Here is an 8,160-nt window from a genome sequence, read left to right on the forward strand (position 1 = left end):
ATTTTTCAATGAATATTCATTATTTTATCGAATTTTCAATTAGGTCTCTATACTTTTTTTCTTTTCAATTGGGTCTCTAAGTATATACAAGTAATTTCACAATTCATTAACATTTTTTTGACGTTTAATATTAACAGGGACTAAATTGAAAAAAAAATATTTAGGGATCCAATTAAAAAGAAAAAAATTATAAAAACCTAATTAAAAATTCAGTGAAAATATAGAGACCTGCAGAATAATTAAACCTATTTTTTATATATACAATATCCTATCTTTTAAGAATTTAAAAGACATATATCCATATCAGTGTGTCCTGTGTCATGTGCAATATCTATGCTATCTGTGTATTATAGTTAAATTTCAATTACCAAAATTTTGTCACCAAAATTTTGTCTTCTCTTACTATATTCTGATCTCATTATGTGTAAGCTATTCCTGTTCAACTAAAAAAGAAAAAATGAATATTTTTTTTGGATGTTTATGATTTGAGTCATGAGTAGGTTTTGTCACTGTGAATTAATTGAATTTCTCAATTAGAGTAGCAATTAGGCTATAATTTTACAATTATCATAGAATGCTTAAATCTTAAATGAACTCCTATAATTACTTCAGAAATGTGTCTCCAGGTGAAATTTTTTACTTTTTTATTATCTTGATATTTGATTATGATAGTTCACTTACCTCTCACATGTTGATAGTGTTAATATAATCTAAAGTTGTAAAATGTATTGTTTGAGTTAAAATAGTAAAGTTTGCAGAAATAATTCAAAACGACAAGGATCAACTTAAAGAGATTGTAATAATAAAGGTGGGGAAAGCAAATTGCTTTGGTTAGAATTATGAGAGAGTCATGTGCTTTGAGATATATTTAGTAATGATAGTTTTCATCATGTCCAATTACATTCTTTACTTGAGTCATTACCTGCTTGATTATTGTCCTCAACTATAGAATCTCTTCATGCTCTAGTTCAATACATCTTGTCCCATATCAACAATGCTCATGGTAGCTTGTAAACGCATCTCTAAGCCATGGAAGGATGCAATTTCTTATGTCAGAACTCAAAACCTTTTATTTTCCTCTCACCTCATTTGATAACTCTGAACGATAAAATTGAAGACAATAACATTTGCAAAGAGAATGGTTTCATCTGTTGTAAAATTAGAAAAGTTAGTGAATATACATATATTCAAAATTTTCAACATATATGTAAATTTAATATTTATTTTATTTATTTAAAAAAATTCTATAATTACTAGCTTTTTATTAATGATGGTCAAATCTTTATCTTAAGCAAGTTTTTTAGCTGTGTTTTTTGGTAAGTGATAGTCTAAACTCATGGAGAATTTTGTATTGAAGAATTTTGTTTTCTGCAGAGGCTTTGAATTAAATTCTCTCTCCCATTTTCCCTTAATCCCTCTCAAAGTGCATATTGATCCAAACTTATGGAGATCAGTGCTTCAAATAAACATAACTTTTCTTCTTTGTAAAACACTAAAGGATGATAAACATAATAGGGAGGATGAAGTTAGTGTTATAAAGAGCCGCTGCAAAAAAATTTTTCATAAGGATGTTGAATGTATATAATGTTTCATGTACATTATATTATATTTAGGTATTTTGGTGCGTACCACATGGGCATGCAACACTAGTAGAATTCAAAATCTCGACCAGAGATGTATGCAGCCATTAATATTACATGAGTTAACCGTCACTACAACATTTTTAGGTTGAGGCAACATTTAAAAAGTGTTGCCTAAAGGCTGACAAAAGGTTGCTTTTGATCTATAGCAACACTTTTGGACTTAAGGCAACATTTTTGGGCGGCGTTGCATATGCAGCCGTTGCCTTAGATCAAGGCAACACTTTTTTGTTTCAAAAGCAACGCTTTTGAGAGCAACACTTGGTAAGTGTTGCCTTTGGTTGAAAAAAAATAACACTTCAAAGGTGTATTTTAGATAACATTTTTGCAGTGTTGTCTCTTCTCTCGTATTTTGGTCACCACTAAAAAGTGTTGTCTATTTGCAATAAAATGTAACTCTTTTACGTGTTGCTTATAAGTTGGAATTTGCAATCCTTTGAAGTGTTGCCTATTAGTTTTGAATATGCAACCCTTTAAAGTATTGCCTTTTCTTTTGGATATACAACCTATACAAGTGTTGCTTTTTCTTTTGGATATGCAATCATACAAGTGTTGTCTAATATTCAAAATATGCAACTAATAAAAGGGTTGCCTTTTTGATAAAAATAAAAATATAAAAAAATAAAATTTACAATAAATTTTTTTATTCATACATGTGTAATTATTTTAATTAATAAATAAATTTGTGCACAATAGAAAAAAATTATAAAAGAGACAAAATAACTAATAATAAAATTCTAATTAAAATAGATATTAAAAAATTCAATTAGTATTTCAAATAAATGTTCATCAATAATTCTCAACAAAATAATAAAATTCTTGTCTAACAATAATTGTCATAACAAAATAGTAATTAATATTTATCAAAAAGATGTCAATCTACTTGCATATTTTATATCCATGCTTGATTTGTCCCATATGCTAAATCTGCAAATAATACACAACAAAAAATAAGTAACTTATCATTAAAACTGAAAAATTATAATAAAAATTTCTTTATGATATTAAATACTATAGATATAAAAGCAATAAATAGGTCTAAAAAATTCCTTCTAATGTGCCCAAGCTATAGGACGAAAGGATTCCGTCGACTCATTTCAACTATAATAATGTGAGAAACTATAGAGTTTAGATCTTATCATGTTAAATTATTTTTCTTTCAATTTTTTCATTATATATTTAATTCTTCTCACTTGAATACATGATGATATTATATAATAAAGTTTCATCATTTAAAAAAAAAAAAAAACTGTACAAACAAAAACGTGTATTTGCATTAACATTATGATGAGTTGCAAGCTGAATCTTAATTTCATGTACATACAAAAAGATTTTATCACATAGGTGAAGCTAGCTACCTACAAATTAAATTGTGGTCTCAAGGCATCTCTCAAAGACACCATATACATGCATTGGCTTTAAATCTGAGGATATGTGTTTGCGAGCTGATATATTGGAAGACAAAGGAGAATAGAAAGAAAATGAACCAAAACTTGCAAACATTTTCCAAAGAAATAAACCCCACGCACTATGGTTTCCCTTTCCCAAGTAACGAGCTATGTAATTCAATGTCATTGTGGTTCCTTGAAGGAGCTGAAGGTGGGAATGGCACCGCTTTTGGCAAGAATCCAAAGAGACTTTGAGGCAATAATGCTTGAGGCTTTGCTTTACTATTAGGCTTCATTTTGAAAACTTGAGTTTGTCTAAAACCATAAGAGATCTATTAAAAGGGTGCTCTTATTAACCAACACTCCCCCAGTGGTTTTCATAGGTGATTCATAAATCTCGAGTAATCATAGTAGAAGATCCCACTTTTTTGTGAAACAAAGTGAGAATGGATTGCTGAGATCAAAGAGCCACTGAATAATTTCATACTTATTACAAACTATAAGCCTATAGCTCATACTTTTCATCCATATTTACAATTCATAGGAAGATCACATTGTTAATGAGCTAACAACATGACAAAAATGGAGAAGAATATCTATATTGGGAAACCAAAATTTCCTTGTTCCCACAGGATTAGATCCAAAGCAGGGTATCTAAGTCTAACCATTGAACAACATTTTTCACCATTAGTAAGATTTATTCATGAGAAAAGAAAGGTAAGCCAGTAACTCTAATGAAAATTGTTATTGCTGTTACTAATCAACCATGTTTATCAACGTCAAAGATAAATTAGCTACAGCATCCCAATTTGCCAGTCAAAGAAAGATTCTTTACTACAATATCCTGATTTTCAGCCATTTAACTTACTTGAAAATAGATCATTCTTCATCAAATCTGGGAAAAGAAATGCAGCTACCAGTCTAGTTCCAAAGACAACTATATATGCTGTAACTGCAATTATGAAAAACACAGGCCATTAATCAGATATGAATAAAAGAAATTAAATTTTGAAAGCATGTATAAATAATTATAGACTCTACAATTTCAGAAACGAATTTGATCAAACCTGTAGCAGTCTTAACATTCAAAAACAGGGCAGCTACCAGAAATGCGAAGGCAATTTGTAAGTTTACATAGATAAAATAAAACACAAATTGGATTCCATAGTTATTCTCTCTGAAGAAATGGAATCATGAAAAGGAAAATTAAATATCGTCAGTATTAAAGAGAATTGGAAAACACCAACCAAGCAGAAGTGAGGAGAACATGTGTCTGAGGAACTGGAAAGCAGCCAGAACGCAGAGTCCGTTGTAGGACAGCAAGTGCAATTGGGAGCGGATGAGAACTTTGGAGGGTATAAGTTAGCAGAAGGAAAGGGCTATCTTAGGCTTAGAGCGAGGTCTGAGAGGTATAAAAGATTGCAACATTTCATCAATAACTTGCATTTGCATGTTCTGGGAAAATGAAAAAAAGAAAGAAAAAGGATTATTCTTTGAACTATGGCAGGACTCTAAAGGAATGAGAAGGTCAGGAATTTTAACATAGCTTTTGGCTTCCTCTTCAGCACCTTTGTTTTCCTCTGTTCATGGAGGACTCTAAGGGAGATAATTTGAGTCAAATAGATGGAAGTTAATAATAAAGCACTTTTGTTTTCCTCTGTTCATAGAGGACTTTTGGCAAACACTTGGTGGGTAACCAAATAGATTTTGAGTCATGGTCATGTGTTAATCATAATTCAGCTGAAAGTAAAGAAATCAGAACACTTAGGCAAAGATAATAACAAGGTCTCAATAATTGAAAGACTTGCCAATTATCATTAATCTTCTGATATATATAAGATGCATATTATTAATATTACCTTATTTTCAAATTTCAACGTCTTCCCTAGGTTCCTCAAGCCATTATATGATGCAATATGTAAGTGAGTAGGGAGCTTCTTAATCTTAAAAGCATAAAAGACTAGAGAAGTCCCCCTAGCGTTCCCCAATTCAAGAGTTATGGAAATGCACCAAACTGAAGCAGATGTTGTATTGATTCTTTGTAAAAGTTTGAGACTAATCAAAATATGGTCCAAGATTATAAAGCACACCAAATGATCCCCCAAAAATAAAATGCCAGACAAAAAGTTCCATAATGCATTAGCACTGGAAGTGTTATGCATGAAAAGAAACACAAAAGCTCGAGTTTGAACCACAAACACATTATTAATTAACTTAATCAATTGCCTTGATTGCCTGTGTGTAAGAAGCATTGATAATAATCATATATTTTGAAGGAAACATACCAAGAAAAAGACAATTCGAATTTTCTGTCTTTGTCTTAGAGTACCCTAGGGTAACACTAGTGAAGTAAAACAATGCTTATACTAGAAATTAGGAAGAGCATTAAAACCTAAAAATTTAAGTTAGTATGGGAGCCAACTTTTTTAATTAGTATTAATCAACTTTTAATCCTAAATTTTAAATTTTAATTTTGAATCTTAAATCTTCCAGAAATTAAGATAAATTTACAATAATAAATTAACTCTCTATACTTATTTGGTGAAAAAAGAATCTTAGTATCAATTATAAATATTCACTTTTAAGCCACTAATTCACTTCTTACATACTTATATTAGGAACTAATGAAGTCATTAACTCATGAAACAGAGATAGAGAATATAGCTAACAACACCAATTATATATATTCCCATGTTTATTCTTTCTTTGATTTTACTTTTGAACTTGTGCACTGTGCACAAACCTTAAAAATAATTAAAGCAAATTGTGCAGGTTCTCATTTGGAATATTTCTTAAGACATTGAATTCTTTTGATTTGAGCTATTTCTACGAGATGAGTTCCTAATTTGAAACTTCAACAATTTTTTGCCACGTTTAAGGATTTTCTAGGTCTGCAACTCTTTTTCATTTGTGTTCAACTCTAGAATTGAATTTTAATACTGAGATGAATCCAATGTTAAATTCCCCAAATTGAAATTTCACCAATAATAATTGAATAACAAGCCAAAAATTCACATAATTTTGTGAAGGCTTCTGCTGGTTGGCTATCTATTTCTACCACAAGAATATATTATAACAATAAAACACTGCAGTAATTTTATAAGACTAGAAATAATTAAGCAGTAACTTCTCATCAAAACCATAAATAAAATATTAGCATCGAATATTTAATTTTAGCATTATAAATAACAACCATTGTTACTTAAGATAATAAAAGATTACTAAAATTTAATGTTTGAGTCACATACTGCTGAATTGACAAAGAGCTCCTCATCTAGTGATTCAGGAAAGACCTGAAGAGGACAAATTATATCAAATTATAATTGAACAGTTTACAAGTTGGATTTTGTCACCAGATTAAATAAGAAAAAAAAAAAGCTACTCACAGCCAAAAATCGATATTCCCTCTCTCTTTCTATAAATGCTGGTTTCTAAGTCCCTTGGAAAAAATAAAAATTCATTAGTGAAATTCCTGTTACAAGGCAATACAAATTGACCTTAAAAAAGTATTTCTAACTAATAATTCAGTGCATTGTAGTTCAGAGCCAGCACCTCTGGTTTTTATTATCCTCTCTTTTTCGTTAATCATACTACTATGCATAAGTTTTACTGAATTTCAATTTAAATATAACCAGAAATCTGTAAGTAACAAGGACCTCAGTTTTGAGATTGACAATGCTGTGAGTGAAGAAGAAATTAACCACAACCGTCAAGACACGGCGGAAAAAGGAGTGTAAGTGTGCGTGTAAACAGCATCACATTTTCTCTGCCTCAAAACGACATCACGTTAGCATCCATAAACGCATTAAACGACAACACAAAGAGGAGTGTAAGTGTGTGTGTGAGAGAGAGAGAGAGAGAATCGCAAAGTACCGGAGAGAAGAAAACTGAAGCCGCATATGGAGATGTAACTGTCCGGTGAGACTACGCTTCTAAATCGGACTCGCCGTTGAGCTCTTTCACCCACTGGCATCGGAGATTCAACAACGGAGTCATCAATTGAAAGAACACACACCACGAACCGCGAGTAGAGAGGTTGTTGTATAGAGGAGCGCGAAGAGAGAGGGAATGATTCAGCACGAGTAGAGAAGGAACCGTAAATAGCATCATCGATTTAGGAAAATTCAAAAGATGATGATAGGGTTGGGGTTGGGGTTATTAGGGTTCCTCATAGAATTTTGTTTCTAATTGATATGTTATAAACACAAAAATGATGAATGAATGAAAGCTAATGTATTCACTGTTCCTGATTCAATACTCCTGGAAGGTTTGGAGTATTAAAACTCTTTTTAAAGAGTTAAACAAAAGTTAAGGTAAAAGTAAGAGAAAAAACTTATTTAAAATTTTAGTGCTCCTTAATTAAGAAGAGAGAGAAGAATCATCATTTAATTATTAAGGAAAGAGAAAAGAATCAGCATTAAATTCTATTTGGGTTAAATTTTTTATTTATTTTAAAATTAATACAAATAAATTTATTTAAAATTTTTAAATTTTAAATAAATATATTCATCTTATTTTAAATAAACGTTCTCGTATTATCTTTTTAAAGCGGTTAAACATGATTTTTAAATATCTCAACAAAAGAGATAGATATATGTAATCTTTCAAATTAATAATATTAGAGTATATATATAAGTACATATAATATCTAAAAAGATTAATAAATTTTACTTAAAAAATATAGTTAGAGATATTTTTTGCTTAAGATAATAAAAATAATACGAATACGTTTATTTTTATTAAATTAAATTATTAATTTAAATTATATCTATCTAAATTTTAAATAAAAAATTTTAAAAATTTAAAATTCAAATATGTGAATAAAATTAGATTAATAAAAAAAATAAAAATATATGAATACGATTCAAATTGTACAGAAATAGGAATAAGTTTGTCAGTGAACAAACTCATTATTTTCAATGAACAAAAGAAGATAGTATATTAAATAAACTTTATGAAATAAATTATAATTTTAAATAAATAATTAGAATAAATAAAATATAAAATTATTAATTAATTAGATTTTATTAACTAATTAAATAACTTATATACTAATAGAGCATATTAAATTTCTTATAATAATTATAATTATTATTTATTAAAAATATATTTTATAAGTTGTATTAATATGT

General features: G+C 29.2%; 1 long non-coding RNA gene across 2 annotated transcripts; it reads right to left on the reverse strand.

Annotated features, from left to right (window-relative positions):
- Positions 1-2,364: 2,364 nt before the first annotated feature.
- LOC112727963 (uncharacterized) lies at positions 2,365-7,285 on the reverse strand. Of its 2 annotated transcripts, none has more exons than XR_003166075.3 (6): positions 6,902-7,285; positions 6,685-6,794; positions 6,415-6,459; positions 6,277-6,321; positions 3,897-3,980; positions 2,365-2,567 (listed from the first exon to the last, which is right to left on the reverse strand). It is a non-coding gene; the product is annotated as an uncharacterized lncRNA (long non-coding RNA). The 2 variants fall into 2 exon arrangements; XR_011868822.1 differs by having other exon boundaries at positions 6,415-6,467; positions 6,902-7,281.
- Between the last annotated feature and the right edge of the window lie 875 nt (positions 7,286-8,160).

The sequence above is a fragment of the Arachis hypogaea genome, chromosome 12 (genome assembly GCF_003086295.3).
Source record: "Arachis hypogaea cultivar Tifrunner chromosome 12, arahy.Tifrunner.gnm2.J5K5, whole genome shotgun sequence".
NCBI lineage: Eukaryota > Viridiplantae > Streptophyta > Magnoliopsida > Fabales > Fabaceae > Arachis > Arachis hypogaea.